Here is a 19,994-nt window from a genome sequence, read left to right as displayed (position 1 = left end):
TACTAATACAGAGTAAGGAAGTGCTGTAATGCTCATACTGCAATTCATCACTGCAGGTGGGTTTCAGTGGCCTAAATGCAGACATGTGATGCCATTTAGATGCTCTAGGCTAACTCATCTGTTCTCCAGGTGCCACGCCCAAAAAGTGTGGGTAGATTGCTCTTACCTACCAACATTGTAAAGGTCTTTAACCGCCTTTAATTGCCCTGAGCAGCCTCACCTCAGATCTCCATCCATGTGCCCTCTGGCTGTGCACCCAGAAGTCCCACATACGCTCCAACCTGGGCCTTTGGTCTTAGCTTAAGCCATGTTGTGGGTTCTTGTTTCTTTTCCTGTTCTTATGGTGTTTGAATTTGACATCAGACCTAATTTGTTCCCTTGCTTTTGCTTGACACCACTGATGGGAACAGCTGCTGCCACCAGCACTGTGCTCTCCTTGCCTGGCTCCAGTACTGTGGGACCATGCCCTGCAGGGGAGCTTGTAGCCTGGCCAGTGCTGTGGCTATCCTTGGCGCCCCGCTTCTCCTTAGGAAATAACCCTCTTCTTACTGTTCTCCTACATTATTAGCACCATACAGATATCTGAGGTACTCCTGCATACTTCAGTCTTACCCTATCATTCTTTCTTTTTGTGGCCTTTCTTTTTTCTTTAGAAAAACAAATATTAGTAGCCTACTCGTGTAAACTTTTAGCTACTCAAGTCCAAATGTATGCTCTCAACACTTCTGCTCATTTGCTGTCTAGCTATGGAGATGCCTCAGCTTTCTGAGTCCATCTTCATTACCAAAGGTCCATGGCCTTCAAGCAGGCTCAGAGGTCAGGCTTTAATGGAGCTGAGTTACTAAACAACTAACCATAAGAGTGCTGCCTCCCTATGGGTTTCTTGGCATTTTGGGCATCCAGCTTACCAGGTACTGCAACAGAGCCTCGATGCTTATGTCAGGGCTACGGGTAGCAGTGTATTGCAAACCTGAACTGGTTTTGCTGTCCCTAAATTACATACATCCATGGTTACACTGAAAGTGACAGTGTAGAAAAATTAAGTCCTTTCCCTTGAGTGATGGGTTGTACTGGTCACTGAACCATACTTCTGCTTAGCTGCTTTGGCAGACAATGAGCTTTGCTTTTCATTAATAGTCACTAAGTCTGAAAAGAAGAAAAGAAAAAAAGGCTAGAATCAGGATAAGGGAACCGTAATTCTGTGGATTACAGGATTTTTAGCATGGAAATTCTATTGGCTGATTGTTCTGTGTTATACTTGAGCTTACACTGCAGAACAGGAGGCTCTAGGGACAGCATAATGGGGTCTGTTAGCACTGGGTCACTGCTGTGAATCCAGCTCAGGTCAATAATAATGGCAATTTAGTTGCTCATGTTAATTTGCTGATTACCTCAATCGAGGTCTGTAGAGGATCAATAGCTACAAATAGCCCATCACCACAACTGCTGTTATCCAAGAAAGTTCACCAAGAATATTAAATACCAAACAAAAGGCGCAACGAACCGTATTCTCACTAACATGCTACTTCTAAGACTAGATGTAAGCCTATGAGTGGGGTCCCTAAAAGCAGGAAGATTATATATTTGCCCTTTCTCCAGTGTACCTGCAGCAGATAAGCAATCATGATTCCATGGCTTTAGTTTGGATATACTTTTGCTTAAATCAAATTTTTATCTTATATAACCAAATATGGATTTATTTTCCGAACATCAAGTTATCTTTGAATGGAGAAGAATTTTTCTGTCAGCTTTAGTTTAAGTTTATTAAAGGCTGTACTTGAGTTAAACTTAAGATCTCTCAAGATTTCTTCGGTCTCAGTTAAGCTGTAAGGTAAGAAATGCACAGCCAGACAATATTAACTATGCCATTTAACAGTAACACAAACAGGAAAAAATAAATGGATGGATAAAACCTCTATCTTTAAGAGCCAGTTTCAGGCCATCTAGCACTACAAATATTAAAACTCCATCATAATCATAGTTCTTGCACAACATCATAACAGTGCAAAGTTGTGTGCGTGCTTTAGCTACAGATTTTTTTCTGAATTGTTTGGCTATATTTAGAATATAGCCTTAACTCTGAATACATTTCATTTGTAATTCTTGTTTAGGATATACAGAAAAACCTTTGTCATGTTTAGTCTTCAGCTATCGAGATGTACTCAGCTACAGTAGCAGCTCCTTTTGCTTGGGAAAACATTTTGAGTTCAAGTACAGCTGAACAATGGCACTGCTCTTATGCCATGTACAAACACGGGAAAACACGGAAGTGCAAGAGGGCAGGAAGTTAAGGTTGAATATTTCAGACCTATAATAAGAAGCCACAGTGCATGCACCAGAGTGAAAAGGATGCATTATATCTTAACTTCTTCTCTCCAACCACCAAGACAGAACACTGGGAAGGCAGCATTAGCAATTCCAAGGGGAAAACGAGCTTTGCACTTCTGCTAGAGTGATCCCATCTGGCCTAATTAAATGATCTGCATTGACAGACTTCTGGGGAAAGTCTCATTGTGCTCTCCCAGCTGGAGGATGAAAATGCAATTGAGGCCTGCTTGAGGGAAATAGTATGGAAGTGTCTCCCAGGGAGCTAGGATGTGTCTAATGCTTTTAAAAATGCAGGAGCAGCAGGTGAAGATAAAATCTAAGGAAGAATCATCCCCAGTTTTATGAGAAGCCAGTGACCCACTTTCTGCTTACAATAAAGGTATCACCTGCAGGTTTAGGTCCTCCTCAGTGCACAAGGCCAATGAAGAACCAGAAAGGAAACTTTCCTGCAGGAGAAAATGGTGCTGAAACAGAATATGAAGCACTGAATGCAAATTAAGCTATGGCCAGTAACATAATAAGTAGCTGCGAATAAGAGCAAAATGAGCAAACGATAGACTAATTATGACAGAATATGAAGAACTGTCAGCATCAAGCACTCAGATACTCTAAGTCAGGTCCCATGAAAATCATAAGCCACTTAAACGTGGAGCCTTTTCATCTGCTGTCGTCTTTTGCTGAGCTCTTGGAATCATTTAGCACTTTTCTCTAACCCATAGTAAAAACTGCTTTTCCCTCATGACCACTGACTGTCACTTTTTAAAATATTGTCTTGTGGTCCAAGATGGGGGTGTTTGGGCTGGGATGTTTAGCCTGGCATAGTGGTGCACAGTATTTCTCCTCCCTGCTTCCCCAAAGGTGTTGAGTGCTAGGAAGTCCGCAGATTTTTCTTTACACACATAGGGATGCTTTGGGGTTTGCTTTTTAACATGCCCCAATACAGTTAGAGGATTGATGTATTTAGATCGTGTAGCTTGTCAAATTACATCCCCCACCTGTTTAGTGGTAACATTCAAATAAGTCTCTGACAGTGAATTAAGGCAAGAAAAATGGTTCTTTGTCTTTTGTATTAATGTCTTGCTCTTATCAGTTAACTTTGTCAAATGGATTTTTTTCATAAAATGTTCTGCAAAATACCAAGAATACCACAACCTCTGTAGAAGGCTGAATCTTTCCCACTACGCAGATGCACACTAAATATGGTAAAAATGTTCTATTTGAGAGACTTAAACTGGAATAATGATGATTTTTGGGCACTGCAACAAGGAGAGTGAAAATTATGAAACTAATTCTCCTCAGTCACATTCAGCTTAAAGGTACCTATTTTAAAACTGGAAGCATGGAGCTCTAATCATGTAATTTAATCTGTGAGTAGTGCACAAATCTGCACATTGCCAAAGATCTTTGCATCTCTGTAGCATTTTCAAGATTTGTATTACTTAGCATTCTTGTACTCATTGGGATGTAACTCTGAGAAACAGATATATATTAAAACAGATGATCATAGACCTGGCTCAATCTATAATTTATGCGCGAGCTGAGGTTTTCTGTGAATTTCAAATGAACAGCATAATGTTACATTTGGTAGCATCTTTTTCTTGTGATAATATCACCCTGAAACATACGCTTTTTCAAGAGGTCACTGTGAGTTTCATCAGCTGTCAAATTTGAAGATAAAAACCTCAGTACATATGCAGATTGCACACAACTAATGACATTTCTTTTTAACCGTGTTCTCAAGTAACTGAGTAAAGCTCTAAACCTGATTACATATCTAAATCTGCAGTGTAATCTAGATGATAGGCAGATGCAACCCTAGCCATCAGGTTATATGTTCAGCCAAAAGAAATCTATGTGGATGAACTTCAAGTGATGAATACACGCTATTGTTCTTAACAGAAAAAGCCTTGAGATGAAAAACTGCATATCTATATGATGCTTTACCTCAAGACTGCACTCTGTATGCACACAGATCTGCAGGATGCACATCTGTATTTTTTTAAGGTCTCGTTCTATTTATGTCATTGTCCAGTTTATCATAGTTCTCTTTTAACCTTTCTTTCTCTCTGTTTTAATGAATAAACTAATTCATAAAAATATCCATCTTTTTCCTAGCAAAGATGCAAGTTCTCAAAACTGTAAGGAATGTGCCTTCAGTGGAGAAAAAAAACCAAAACACATTAATATGATTAATGAATAGCTCATTAAACTGAGAATGAGAGGACTTGAGCAGAACTCTCAGTTGTGTTTCAGTACTGCTGCAGAACCTACGGCAAATCAAATCATTTCTCTGCACCTCTCCCTTTCTATCCCTTCTCTTTTGTTTTGATACTCGTTTTCAAGGCTTCTACTACTGCCTGTGTGAAGAGAACCAGGCACTACAGCACCCACAACATATTACAAAATGACTCAGCCACAAAACAGTAATACAAAGCTACTGTTTTCACTGCAGTTGTATGGGGGTTTTTTTGGCAATATTTTCCACGAAGTCAAGGGAAGCAAATTTAAAGGCTCCCTCCACTAGGCTTTGGTTCAGATAAAATTCAGAATACAAAAATCAGACCCACCTTTTATTGTTCTAACACACAGTAGTTATCAGAGCCGAGAGCTTTCTTTTCATGCACGCTAGAGTTAAAAAAAACTTAGAGTAAATCTCCACCTGATCATACTAGTTCCAGGCTTGCTTAATGGCTTGAATATTTTCCCCAGCTACAAATCCATTACCATCAGTGATTCAGAACTTGTGCTTCTCCTGCTCATATGCTCAAGATGAGGTTCCACTCCTGGAATTTTGACAATTCTGTTAGTGTCAGCACCACTGGCAACTCAGCTTCTATGCAGCTAAGTTTCCCTTAGTAGCTCTGGCTGGTTAGTGCTGAATGGAGTAAACTAAACAAAACAAAAATGTGCCTAAACTGAGAAAAATGAGACTACAGTGGTTGTGTGTTTATAGCAAGTAGGTTAGTTGAGTGAGGAGAGGCCACCTTACGTAGCTGCTCTTCTGTGTACTACTGTTACACCCGAGGGTATAAAACCTAACCTAAATAGAATTATAAATTTAATAGACTACAGAAAAGACAATTCAAAGTGCTTATGCTTTTTAATTACTAGCAAAAATCCCAAACTATGAACAAAAATCCACACCTATGGTGATATAATATTCAATGTTCTTATTTTCAATGAGAATCATATTTTTATTTCTCTTTGTAATGGCAATAACTACTTCCACATCAGACAATCCCTATCATTTAATGACCAGCTAGGTTAAGTACCTCAGGCAACGCCAAGAGCATCAACTCCTCCAGCCAGTCAGCAAATGCCAGGAAATACCTGTCCCTGAAAGTTAGTATCCTTAAATAAAAAGTATTATACACAACTGTAGAAAGAGAGGATGGTGTTATACTTGCTTACCAGCTTTGAGTTTCTGACCTATTAGTTTTTAAAATTAGTGTTACACATTCTATATGGGCATATATATCAAAAAACCACTCCTTAGCTAGAGGTATCATGTTTTTATTAGGGAGTTGCTCCTTGGGTGTGACTTAAGAGTTAAGGCAAGACTAAAGTCCCTGTCTTCAAAATGAGACTGCTATCAAAAGTATATTATATTAGTGATTTTGACTCACTTCTCAGAATTTGTGAGTACAGAGGATATGGTGCTAATTTTAAGCTAAGAAATAGCCCTTTTCTTTTGAATAGAACAGTTCTGATCCATAGAAGCAATCGATCTGGATGCTCTTTTAATTTTATGAGCAGGGTGTAAGGATAGTACTCTCATGAAAGATTTTTGATTCATACTTCTTCCAACCTTGCTTATGGTTTGCATGCAATAACCTAATTGTATTAATGTTTAGAATGTACTATCATGTCCACAAACAACTTCCTCTCTGCCCTTGCCCAGTTGTTGGGGAAGATGCAATTTGAAGTGATCACTAGTGGGAGAATAATATCTAAGCCTCAGTTGTGTGTGCAGACAGCGTAGCTATAGATTTTAATTTTTATTATACGCTAATGGATTTTAAGATCTCCAAGTATGAGCACTTACAGTAATTACATAAAGTCTAAAGAAACTATTTTATTTAGCATAAACTAGATCGTTACATTAACAGAATACTTTTGTACATAATTAAATATAGAAGTTTGCTTCCAGTTTAACAACATGAAGCTTTAATATATTTTAGCATTATTCAACAAATACTACTTATCAAAAGAATGAAAATACTTAATTGAGATATTTACAGTAACTTCCCACAGAAGCGCAGCTGCTAAGTAGCATCTGATTACCCATAGTCACAGCTAGAAAGCAGATCCAGCAGTTTATGTGGCACTATTATTATGTGAAAATTAAAATAACAACTGCTATTTTTGTGGTTCAACATAGGATGCAACACCAGCTATTATAAAAGGGTCCTGAATGGATCCTTGTTGGCTCTGCAGCATTCCAAAGGGGTGGCCTAATCTGCAGGCACCCCAAAGCACAGCTGAATTTGCAGTCCAGGACTCTGCACCACCATCTGTTCAGCATTCTGAACTGCCAGGCTCATCTTCTTCCAGCACCAAAATACATTTTTTTATGGCACAAACTTATTTTCCTACAAGCAATTAAGGCAGCTCCAGGAGATGGATTATTAGAAGATGCACGTAAGTCACTGAAATGTTAATGGGATATTCTGGACCAGCCAGAAGAAAACAAGTCCATTTTCCAAAGTTTAACTGATTTAGGAGGCCTGGTGAAAGCAGCCCAACCTCCTGTCCTCAATGAAACAAATCAAATCCTGCTCTTCGAGTTCCACAAGTGTGCACTTTATCACAGCTATATATGAATATGCATGCAGATTATAAAATTACTGTGGTACAGTAGTACAAGTAGCAGAAAATCGTTTAGCATGCTTCATGAAGAATTTTCGATTGACATCCCCTGCTATATCTGGGAACAAAGAGGAAGCTGGGGAAAGAAGGGGAATAATATGAATTGTGATGATAACAGCATATTAACAATAGAATTTCTCTTTACAGTGTAACTAGCCAGGGTAATTTCTTAGTGCTACAATCACTAAGTGCACCAGTAAAAAAAAAAAAAAAAAAAAATCTTTTGTGAAGTCTGATTTTACACAGCATACTTGTGCTGTACTAAAGCATGGTATAAATGCAGCAACTTTCTTAGTATTTTTGAGAATATATGGCATCGTTTAGCTTAGATGATAAATTCTTTGTAATCATGTGAATATAATGTCACAATTCCTACTACGTACAATACGATGATATTTAATAAACATGTTCTGTAGCGGAAAGGACTCGGAACCAGCACTAGCAAGTTTTGCGCTGGGGCAACCCCTGTTGTGCTAGCCATTGCCATCCTGTTTCTTTTATCCCAAATCAGAGATTAATATCCGTTTCACTGTGATGAGCTTTTTTTAGTATGTTTTGTTGACTATCCTTCATCTTTGCTTATTCTCTCTATGTGAATCAGAATGGTGCCTATGCCATGCAAATGAACTCTTCCTATGTTGTGTATAATCAGCTGTAGGGAAAAAAAAGCCCAAATGCCTGAATACAATGCTAGGGCAAATGAAGAGAACATTCTACCCTCTATAAGCACAAATGCTGTAGTGGCTCTTCCCTTGAGTAACATCTCTCCAGTACTAAATCCCAGCTGCCTACTTTCTTACAATTTTATTCCAAGGAATTTGTTGTGATGAAGATATTAAGCCCCCAGGCAATTTTCTGCACCTCTGTACTGTGTCAATGAAAATAAGAACACACTGTTGCTGTAGGATTGCCCAAAATGACTCCAAAACCCAGATGCAGCATGCAAATGGTTTCTGATACAAAGCCTGCAGCACACCTCACTCTGTCATACCACAACCAGGTACCTCAAAAGTCCATTCTACAGTCAACAGCTCTGTTAGTTGGACACTTGTTCTCAATTCTCATGTATAGCTGCAAATCCATTTAGCTTGGTCTCCTCAGTTGATACGATAACCAAAATCCCTATTTTTTCTAGCTGTATTACCTGGACCTTCAGTCTTCTCTGTATTCAGATAAACCTCATAAAATCATACGAATGGGAGAGACTTTCAATAATTCTAGGGCTGAATAACTCCAGCTCACATACCATTAGCATTCTCTAGTTAATTATTTGGTAAGAGACAACAGCAACCTAGAAAATAATATCATCCACATGTAGTCCACTAAGAGATGTTCCTTTTCTGTACTTTTTTTCTGCACCTTTGGTCTAGCACAGTCCTCCCACAAGGACTTCCTTGGAAACAGGAACACCTTCCCATGACTCGGCCCAGCTGGTTCCCTAAGTGGTAAAGACCAGCAGCATCTCGTGGCAGCCACCCAGACGCAAGGAGCTACTGTCTCTGGGACCACTTACATGGCAAGATGCAACTGCATCAGCAGCTCATAGAAGCGCTGACTCCTGAGTAACCTCCCAGCCAATGTGGTAGAAAATCAACAAAGTGGCTGGGGGGAAATCTGTCCATGACTTGAAAAAGATTTATCAAAACTCTGCTTCTAAAGAACAGACAAGTATTTTCCAGTTAAGATCATACTTCTCAGGAACATTACCAGCTATTGCTTTTCTTCCCCGACCTTTGTTTCCCCCCAAAGCCTTACTGGGCAGGTCCATAAAGAAAATTCCAGATTTTTTTATAGGTGACATTCAGATAATACACCACTTTTTGTAAGCTGTGATATTAAGTGCAGTTCACAATTTTGGTTTGGGAACCAAGTCTCTGTTTCCCCATATCTTTTTTGACTGCACTATTATGATACATCAATCCACTGCTTCCCCCCTGCCTTCCCAGTGAATGCTGGACTTGGGATCTGGCCAGTCAGAGCTTGCAGGCAATTGCAGAAGTGATCTTTGATTAGTCCTGTTTTTCTAAGAGTATATAACCTTGTATGATTGCCATTTTTGTATATCATGTTGGAAATCCAGCCTGGAGCAATTGGGTGATAATTGCCTCCCAATTTTTTGTTTAAAAATTTGGAACTCAAAATTAATACATCACACTCAAAAACCCCCAACCCTCCCCCCCAAGTAATATCCATTTCACTTCTTTGAATACATTATAGCTTCATTTTCATTTTTAAATCACTCTTTGTCAGCTCTTGGCTATCAGTCCTCACTTCAAGTATTCATAGATATTAATCAGTTCCTTTCATCATCCACACAACATTTGTTCTAGAAGCCATTACTGTTATACTTTAAAACCTGCTTCAAAAGGGGGGCTTTTTTCTTCTTTTTTTACTTTTAGCAAAAGAACTTCCTGATGGCTTACACCAAGTTTAAGACTACTAAAGCAAAAAGAATAAAGAAAGCAGTGCAAAGAGGAAGAACTGTATATAGCATAGAGTTCACAACAAAAATAAGGGGGTTTATTGTAAGAGTCTGTGAAGTGGAACAGTCATTGCCTTACAGCACTGCAATTACAGAAATATCCTACTCTTCATAAAATCCATTTCTAAAACCAAAGTATCATATACCTGAAACCCTTGTGCAAGATGTAGCTAACATCGAGCCTGAACAGTTAGGAGAGAAAGTTACATCTAATGTGCTTTTTATCTACAATTTGCTTTCCTTTTTCCATGCTTCTGTCCTCTCCATTATAAGTTTTATTGGTTGAAAGAAACTATGGCACACTAATACTACCTATCATTAAAAAAAAAAAAACACAACACAAAACCAAACCAAACAAAACAGGAATAATGAAAACAGACAAATATTTAGCTACATCACCTGCACTGAAAAGAAAGATACCTTGTAATATTCCTTTTCTAATACCAGATGCCTAAAATGAGAGAGGAAAAAGTGGCCGACCTTCATACTATCCTTCTTCTAAGTGCTACCAAACAATCAGTCTATCAATATATTGACCAAACACTTATCAAAGCAAAACACAAGTCAAAGCACCATTTAAGCAAAACAGCCAACAACAGAGATCCATAGACTTTTTTCTAAATCATAGACTGTTTCATCGACTTAACATAGACGGTCACTTACTTGCGAAACCACAATTTCCACAATTATGAAACCACAAATTCCTTAGAATTACATAAATAAGATCAGGCTTCTATTTGTATTAAATATACAAAAAAGATCTTAAGAAATTAGTAAAATGTCTTATTTCAGAATACTGTGAGGGGCAAGCCAACACCTCTTAAAATACAGACTGGCGTCACTTATGAAAGAACCTCCAAAGTACTTATTCCCTTCCTATCAAGACAAAGTTTACAGTATGAACACCAACAAGCTTAGTTACATGACCTAAAGGCTACCTTAACAAAAGCCACGAGCAGATTGGCGTGCATTTTCCTTTAATGATAAATTTATTGTCCCAGAAGTTGTAGAAACCTAAGAGAACTACCTTAACTCTAGAAATACAATTATTAGAGCCAGGAAGGGAACAGCTCTAAAATGTTCAGATTTCAAATTCTTCCTTTCTGCAGAGGAAATTCTTCCTTTCCCTTGCAGAGTTTCCAGGGAAGCAGCAGCATCAGGTCCTGAGAATAATCCAGTGATGAACCCACTAAGTCTCTACCCTGAAATTCTGCCAGTGTCCAATAAACACACTCATTGCCATGATCAAGTTGGGGAAATATACTGGAATTCAAGGTTTGCTAATTTCAGACAGATGTCCAAACGGCTGTAGACTTTTCCAAATGCAGACCAGCCTGCCCACTATTATTTTACTAAGAATTAACTTAATTTTTTTTTTTTAAAAAGTTCAAACTCACTTATTTCCCCAAATGTCTTTATGTTTGTTTCTAGCAATTTTCAGCAATGGATTTAAGACAACCTGAGGAGCTAACTCCTCTGAGCTAAGGCTTGGTGGGATGTATTTTCAGAATGGCAATTACATTTGACTTCTGCATCTTAACCTTAGTATTTGCATAGATGTTGTTGTACTGTGAACATGAAATATTAGGGATGCAAAATTGAGGGAATCCTATGATACGCAAACCTGAGGTTTGGCATTTCCACAGTTGTCAGATCCATGCTGCAGAATTGTTCTGGGGCCTATAAAAAGAATTCTGCATATCTCCTGAGAAAAATGATAACACCGCACATTATCTAGGGGAATGAAAACTTTCTGAACTGCAAAATAGAGCAAAGATCAAAGAAATGGCAGAGAAAATGGAGAGCAAAAAAGATTCACATGTAGAATAGCAGATTGAGAGCTGTCTGAGAGAAAAATAGAAGCGCTGATCTTTATAGAGTAAATTAGTACAAAAAATTATGGAGAAACTACAGATAGCATAAGGCTGATATTAGTTGATTAACATTAATAGAGAGAAAATCACATTTGAAATGCCTACCAAAATTTTTATTAATTAGCACTACTGATCATATCTTGCCCACAAATGCCCTAGGTATCTCGCAAGGCACATAAGACTTGTGAACTCTGTATTCAGGAGCACAGCAAAGCTGAGATGACAGACAGTTGAACTTAAAACACTGAAGTATCTTACTGATAGGACTTTCCTGCCTCTGTAAAATCATAGGCAGTCTGGTGAGCAAAATTATTTCACTGTAACATTTTAATTAGTTTACCTCTTCTAAAGCTTTCTGACAGACGTGGATTTTAGAGAGGGATTTCAATGAGAGTGAAATATCTGGCAAGTAGGTACTGCACCTAATGAGTTTGGAATCTAACACGCACTGCTTTGCCATAGGACATAAGCTCCTGAATCACACTGAAAAATTCAGAAGCAGTGAAAAGAAACCTGGTGGTGTTTTTTTTTTTTTAAGATGTCCTCACTTTTCAAAACATTATTACAATTTCTAAAAATCAACAACTGTTTACACACAATTTAAGTATAACACTTCTAAAATCATAGTATCAACAAGATATTATGTGGCCTTAACGTCCCTGCACAGAGTTTTGGGTTTGTGTCTACTTCCTATAAAATACCTCCACTGCTGCTTCTGGTCAGCTCAAGGCTTCTCCAGCTGCGTAGAGACTGAATCCAACGTGGTGCCTCACCGTTTTACTTATGCAGACCAGGTCCTGAAAGGCAGACAAGAACATGAACAATGGTTACACTAGAAACAAAAGAAAGAGGCAATAGAGGTTTCACTTCACAGGTAAAGCAAACATATACTTGGAACCCATTTTTGCAGAAAGAGGAGCTACAAACACAGCCAAATATTGCAAATTCCTTTCCCAAACACTTGAAAGCATTGCCAGTATTTATTCTCTTTTCATGAAAAGTTAAGCCAGATACTGTGACACATTCTCCTTTCTATGTCTTATATACAAACCTCCTCTATTTTTTTAAGCTTTTTCTCCTTCTTCTCCCACTCCCTACAGACTCGCCAAGATACAACAGGAATCCAGAAAAACTGGCATTAAATGCTTGTCTTTGAAACCTCAAGGGTGAGTGGATTTGAAATCTTACAGTTAGTTTTACAAGCGCTGAACATATGGTGATGTAAAGTTGTAAGTATGTGTGTGAAGACCAGCTCTGCTCTCTCCACCAAGAAGTGCGAGGACTTCTTGGAGTATTAAAATACCGTGTTTTTTTCTTAACATTCCCCTCTATACTGTCCTACAGGTAGGTATATTATTTTTTTTGTCTAATAAACAGTTTAAAACCACTTCCCATTTCTCAGATCCACAAGCCTAGGGGTGCTCTTAACAAAACGAGATTTTTCAGCTCTCACTTAGTAGCTGGCTGTGAACCTGCCAACCGGGAACCTAACTGCTCTGTTACCTGCTGCTATCGCCACAGGAACTGTTGTCAGACTGCAAAAACTAAGAGAGTGATTTAAAACAACAATTGTTTCCAAACTCTCATTTGCTCCATTTTCAGCAGACTGACACCTGTTGCCACAGAAACAGCAGGAGACCAGAGTCTCAGGGAAGGCAGATTCCCCCACTTGCTTGCTACAGCTATGTAGAAAAGACAGACTGTGAAAGTGCAGCCTCCAATGGTCCGTACTCATTTCCAGCTGGTTCCTCCTGGAATTCCATTCTCTTCAAAAACCAGCCACTCAAGCAATATAAGACAAGACACAATCTGACCCAGAGGTTCTAGCATTCTTCCAGTTCCCATCACATTAAGAACAAACCATTTTAAGAAGTTTCCTCTATATTTATTGAGCCTTTAATAAGAATCAGCAACATGTTATTTACTCACGCAGTCATAAAATTGAGCTAAGTTGCCTGCTCCCTATCTTTAAGCTGGGCTTCCAGGCCCAATTTGCATTAATGAATTTCACGGCATACAATAACACAAGCAATCTAACATCTTCAGTACAGCCATCGCCTTCTCACAAGGTTGGAAGAGTATCTGCCTCAGCTGGGGATTTCCCCTTGCACAGCTTTGACTCTGCTTGAAGCTCTACATGCAATCCGCTGCTTCTTTTCGTTATGCCCATTTAGTATCACTAAGATCTGAACAAGTCAGCAACTGAGTTGAGCAAACAGAACCAAGGAGTTTACAGGACAGCAAAAACGATGAGAGCTGTCATGATCAGCAGGGAATGAAACAGATGCAGTTATCCAGAGTGCAAATTAATAGTCTGGAGTCGGACTGACCTGAAATTCAGATACCAGCCCTGGAATAGTTTCTGCTAAGCACAACCACTTTGATATCAAAGGCTTTAATGTATTTAAATATTCATTAAGTAAATCTTAAATATTTTAAATTCTATATGACAGCAATTATTCTGGTCTTTTGATCGTGACCTTTTATTTTTGTCACTGTATTTCCATAAAGCCTCAAGAGATTTGTACATTTCAGTGCTCAGTTACCACAGTGTTGATTTAGAACAGCAATACCAGAGACAAAAGGATCATGGATGATGGTTATTTTCCTTAACAGTTGTTACTTCTTGGTGAACTAACACTGGGACGCAATTGGATTGCAAACATCCTTCAGGCAATTAAAAATACAATGGAATGTCTGATAGACTTAAAATTATACTTGGGGCACCAGCTACAACTCGAACAACAGACTGCCCACGCATCAACATCAGGCTTTCATTCTGCACTGGCAATAAGGGCAGGCAAGCATTGAAACATGCAGCCCCTGCTGTACCATACCCAAACAGGACTCAGTCCTTACTCAGTACTCATTAAGGATATCAATGGGAATGCAGTCGATGATTCAAAGTCAATGAGTTACTATGACTTCATAGGTTACCATCCATCAGCTTCAATGACCAAATACTTGTTGTTAGACTCCCCCAGTTATGAAGCTGTGTGGATTAGCTTACAGCACCGTCATACCTGGGACAATGAAGAGCACATCCCTGGTGACCATGTGACCTGTGGCGAGCATGTCACCATACAGGCTCAGGGGGCAGAAAGCTAGTTGTTATCCCATGGGAGCTCATTTGCTTTTGGCTGTACATCCATAGCCTGTACATGTATGTCCCTCACTGGAACAAACAGGTGGAATCACAGAGACATTGCTGTGCACACTTTGGACAAAACACCAAGCAACTTATTAGTTGGGGAGAGATTTTTGATACCTGGATTACTTCCATTCTGGTTTAAATCAATGAGAGCTGCATTAGGTCTACACTAAGTACCTGGGAAAGCTCACCCTGAGTTTCTTTTTAGGATGCTCAGCAGCGGAGTTGGCATATTTTTTCTCATGTATTTTTTTCCTCAATGTTCAAGATTTTAAAAAGTATGTATAAAACCTCCCTGTGTTTTCAACATGGATTGCAGTGTGCACTTCACAGACTTTTGCTGTGACACTTCCATGCAGCTTGCCAAATGCTTTAAAAGGTCTCTGAGTTTTTGAACTCAGGTTCAACTAATTAAAGCGAATGGAGAATTCTGAAGTCATGGAAACCATAGGACATCAATAAAACACAAAGCCTAGCAGGTTAACCAGGAGTCAGCAAGTCCATTTGCCAGCCGCTGAATAATGACAAGGATGAGGAATGCCAAATAGCAATGGGATCTTATGGCAATAACAAGAAGAAAGGTCCACTCACCCCCACATTCATTGCAGAATAGAGAGAGGTATCCAGCTTGCCCTTTGTCACTGAATAATAAAGATGAAAACTGTCCCCTGAGTGGGCATTTCTGATATGTCCTCTTATTTTCTGTGCCATTCTGAACCCACCAACCAAGAGTTTGGCCCAGTAAATAGAGGAGACTGCGGTTCTATTCTTTGCTCCAGCCCTTTGGCTAAGTAACACTGGAAAAACAACCTGTAAATTATATTGATCTTTGCAGAGTGAGATTAACTGATGGAAACAAAACATCTAGGTGTTACTTTCTTTGTATGCAACAAAATAAATTAATCATCTCAATGATGGGAAATATTATCCTCTCACAGATTGCTGCGGTATCCAACTGTCTCCACATCTACACTATTTTAATTGCAAATTTTGAAGAGCGGTAACTTCCCTGCAGCTCACAATCTGAACACAACAAATAACAATTAGAAACAAGATAGGCTACACTATCACCTACTTCTTCAGCTCAGCTACTGAACAGAAAGAGGAGGGGAACTGTTCTTGTTTTCTCTGTAATAAGCACTCCCCGGCTCTGCCTGAACCAACACTGGGTGTGTGGGTGTGCAAGTACATCTGTCTGTAGTCTCACAAAACCTTGCTAGCAAGTTGCTAGTGGATGCTATTAGCATGGACAACTGCATCCGGCTTCCTTCTCCAGTTTTTTATCGGTTATACAATTTACTTGCCTTTCTCCTAATATAAGCTTGTCTTCCCCGTGAAGCACTTTGTATTGCTATCCTGGTAATTTCTACAGGTTCTAAGAGAAGATGGGTCTTGTTGTACTGGATACTGTACAGACATAGCGAAGGCATTCTCTAGCCTTAAGGAGCTCCTGATCAAAACAGGCAACACATAAATGGGAAGGAAAAATCTTATTTAGAATTGCTACTTTAGTCTGCTATCTTTTTGTTCCCCAAATCCCTTTTTCACTCATGTGTCTACTTTGTATGACCTTGGGCAGGATTATGGCAAACAAAACCACTTGAGTTAGTGCCAGCACACCCACACAGCAAAGCGCAGCACCGGCGTGGTGATACCTGCTCAGGACCCACTGCTGTATAGTTACGCTATAGCAAAGGCCAACGAACATAAGTGGTCTATCAACACAGGTGAATGCTTTCTTCTTCTGGCACAGCCATGTTTAGCAGCAGCTCAGCACTCTTTGCCTTGAGCACTGATTTTAGTACGAACCTGGCCAAGAGTAGGAGCAATTCACCCACACACCAACCAGTATCTGAGCTGAATGACCAGTCATTTAAACAACTACAAGTTCAAACTTTGGGTACTGGAAAGAACTAGGAAATTACTGCTTACAGTTAATCTAGGAAAGAAAATAAAAGGAGATGAAGAGAAAGAGAGACAACAACAATTTAAGAAACTGTTAATTTCTTAAAGCTACCTGGATGAGATTTTGATAAAAATCACAGTGTAATTGGGTATTATCAGATTAAAAAGAGGCCACATGTTTGTCGAGCAAATACTTTGTTGTTAATTTATAAGTCTGGCTTTATTGAGCAGCCTGTGAGGCAGTTATTTGTTCTTTGTTTCTGGTAGGTTATGAGGTCATTTGTCAGGAGGGATTACTACCTGTTAGGAATAGGTAGTAGATTATGAGGAGGGAGAAATAAAAGATAATCTACACTAAGAATATATCTTCTTGCGGTCAAGACCATGTAGGTGCACTTTCGCTACCATCCATAATGACAGGCATGAATCTTTTATACACTGCCATAATATGTCACATTTATTTATTGTAAGGAATTCAGTAGAAATGGATCATTAAAAGAACACATGCAAGGAAGCCCAGGGAGATCAAAGATTGCATGGAGAGCTGACAGAAAGCAACACAGAGAAAATTATGCAAGGAGCCAGCAAATGAGTAAGAACTCTGACAGAGCAGAAGGAGGCTATTCTGTTCAGCAGCAATTCCATGCTTTCATTGACATTGCACCAGGGTGAAAAATGGCTTTAGTTGTCTATGCTTGGCTCTGTTATCAGCCCGTTCTGTTGACACTGAGCAAGACATTTCGCCTTGCTGGGAAATCAAAGTGTGGGGTGGAAATGGCAAAATGTGCACCTTGAAACCAGAGTTATGGGGACACTGCAGGAAAGTCTTGGCCAGTGCAGTCAACAAAGTCTATGTCCCAGTTCTCTCTCTATAAAATGATAAGCCTCTTTGCAAAGTGATGATAACAACACTCTGCAATGGTAGGTACTTTTTGAAAAGAGTTGCAGATACACCAATGAAAAATGATTTACTATTTTAACTAATAAAACCTAGAAACATCAGGGTACATCAGCTGAAAAGGCAGTTAGAAGTGATGCTTTTTTATTGGAAACAAATTATGACTTTCTCCCACTAATAGGCACAGTAAAATAATTATCAGTTTTTTCTATTAACTTCACCCCATTGAACTGGAACACAAAAGAGCATAAAGCCTTCTTCTGTAAGAGCCATTCCATAATGGGAAATGGGGCATTTCCTGTAAATCCCCATATTGCAGGCGGCCTGCTTGTCTGAAGGAACACTTCTCCAAAAAAGCTCTTGCACTCAGTGAGCTGGGGATTTTCCCCACATCATCAGTTGCTAAAAACGTAACTCTGTTTTGTTGCCTTGCAATGGAAACAAAGCAACACAATGCCAGATACAGGAGAGCCAGACGACACAGGAGAATGGATAGCCTCAAACTGCGGCATCCAGCCAGGCTGCTTGAAGTACTCAGAGCCAGTCTGGCAGCTTGAGGTATCCATCCTGGATTAGGCCATCATTCTGGCAAGTCTAAATGTTTGCCCTGAGCAGCAAGAAGCACCAAATATGTCAGTACAAGATAAATCCTTCCTCCTTGAAACAGCCAGCAAATTCTCCTTCGTTAGGTTAAAAAAAATCCCACTCCTGACTTCAGCCCAAGATCACCGGGGCTTGATTTTTATACTTAATCTTGAGTAATTGTACATGTTACTGATCAAAGGATTCTTAAATCCCTTCAAAATCTTACTACCTTATTTGTTTGAAAATTAGAGGTTCTACACTGAACACTCACCTCATTTATTCTGAAAACCAAAAAGATTATCCATAGCTTGGTACATGGAAGAAAAAGTATTTCCAGTTATTCCTTTAACATTGACCATATTCACTTCCCCTTTAAATAAAACAAAAATATCTGGTAGCAGGCACTCCCAGTCCCACCAAGATTAAGGGAATGTCCAGGGTGGACAATGGTATTGGGTGGCTAATGCAGTCTCAATTTACAGCCTATTGTATTGAACACAACTTTCCGGCCAGAGACAGAACTCCAGATGTTGCAGTCAATTCACGTGTACCAGATCACCTATAAAATCAAGAAGAGCAAGAAGAGGAAGAACAGCGAACAACTTTCACCATAACTCCCAGTACAAGAGCTATGGAATATCAAATGAAACAGTTTTAAAACAAAGAAAAGGAGGTGATCTTTCACCCAGCATCATTGTACTATGGAACTCCTCACTGCATGACATTGTTGATGTCAGCAGTTCACATGATTCAAGAAAGATTTAGACAAATTACTGAGAGAAATAACAAAAGATTATTAAACAACACCATACGATGCTAGAAGCTGCAAAAGTGAAGAAGGAAATACAGTGAAGAATTACTGCATCTTTGTTATACTTTTTTGCATGGAGCCCCTGGCTGCATACAATATAATGCATTACTCATACCTTTGACCTGGCTTTATACAGGTTCTCAGGGATATCTACTGTGCCTTACAGGAGTCATTCTTAGGCTACGCTTTGTGAGGCTGCAATACAGGATCCCTGGGGCATTCACAGATCCACATCTAAAGCTGTCCTCCCTGCTAATGTATTTCCTCTGTATTTTATGCTGAGCTGCACCTTGATGAGTGACCCAATAAACCAGACCTGACCTCAGTACATAAAAAAACCCCGCACCAAGCTCTACTGCTATCTACTGATTCACACACAAAAAACAAAGCCAAAAAAATACTTGCAAACAGATTTAAGCCACTGTAACTGTCCCTCCTCAACTACTTCACTTTTTTTTTTTTAGTCACTGGACAGATGCATCTCTGAGTGATGTCAGCACACTTATACTGAAAATTAGTTTTGCTCAAACCCCATATAATCTTTACAAGCAGAAGAAACAGCACCAGAACAGCAGCTAACGGTAGTTGAAGAACCATCCTGACAGCAGTTAATTCTTCAAGCTAATGAGAAATGAGTCAGCATATACCTAATTTAAAAGACCTATCCTCTGTGTCATAGCTGAGAATGAGGACCTACAAGTTCAGACTTCTACCAGCCTGCTAAGGTCCAATTTTATCCTGGATAACCCCTAAACAGCTTGTTTAAGACAAATAAGATTAACTCTAATTCCTCATTTTCAACTAGTGGTGCAATTTTCTAGCTTAGGCGCCTTAAATTCCTTACCAAAGTACTGCCTGGTACTGGATCACCTACAGTGATAAATTATGGTTTATGATTTTCATCTGGTTGTGAGGCCTTTCATTACTATACTGCAACTAGCATGTAGACATCATGAAGGTCTTTTGGAAACCCGCCCCAGTCACTGAGTGAGACTCTGGGACTTGAGTTCGTGGCATCATTAAACAGGACAGTCCCAAAGAATGGAATCTGAAGATTTTGTGTACAGCACTATCACAATTGCAAATACTAT

General features: G+C 39.2%; 1 protein-coding gene across 1 annotated transcript in view; it reads left to right on the top strand.

The window, feature by feature from the left end:
* NMNAT3 (nicotinamide nucleotide adenylyltransferase 3) overlaps positions 1-19,994 on the top strand; it is a 92,357-nt gene that overhangs the window by 4,318 nt on the left and 68,045 nt on the right. Inside the window, exon 2 of the mRNA XM_054206872.1 lies at positions 12,654-12,719. The gene's annotated coding sequence lies outside the window, so the exon portion shown is untranslated. The remainder of the gene's footprint in view (positions 1-12,653; positions 12,720-19,994) is intronic.

Source organism: Rissa tridactyla, chromosome 6 (assembly GCF_028500815.1).
Source record: "Rissa tridactyla isolate bRisTri1 chromosome 6, bRisTri1.patW.cur.20221130, whole genome shotgun sequence".
NCBI lineage: Eukaryota > Metazoa > Chordata > Aves > Charadriiformes > Laridae > Rissa > Rissa tridactyla.
This window is presented reverse-complemented; position numbering and strand designations above follow the sequence as displayed.